Source organism: Mercenaria mercenaria, chromosome 11 (genome assembly GCF_021730395.1).
Source record: "Mercenaria mercenaria strain notata chromosome 11, MADL_Memer_1, whole genome shotgun sequence".
NCBI classification, from domain to species: domain Eukaryota; kingdom Metazoa; phylum Mollusca; class Bivalvia; order Venerida; family Veneridae; genus Mercenaria; species Mercenaria mercenaria.
In genome coordinates, this window is record NC_069371.1 from 9,285,464 (window position 1) to 9,285,831 (window position 368).

Here is a 368-nt window from a genome sequence, read left to right on the forward strand (position 1 = left end):
AAAAATTATTCAGACTAAGTGAGTACTGCTTTTGTTAAAACATGTAAAGTTGTCATCGGGTCGAAAAGATAATCAGACCGTTTCTTAGTTATGTAGAGATTTTGGCAAACACAAACTGAAATGTATCAACTAAGATCGCAGACGCCATAACAATGTTCTGTCATCTGTGTCTTGATCTTCATTTGGTCAAATGATTGACAAATGGCCAAGAATTGTAAAAGACAGTGAAGGTCGAAAGAGAAAACAAAAAATCTACAATTCAAAACATACAAGTTAATCTACGACGCCTTGAATAAAGACCAGCTGCTAATGGAGCGCACCCTGTCTAAAAAGTTTTCTTACTGTTTTCAGTATTCTTACCAAACAAC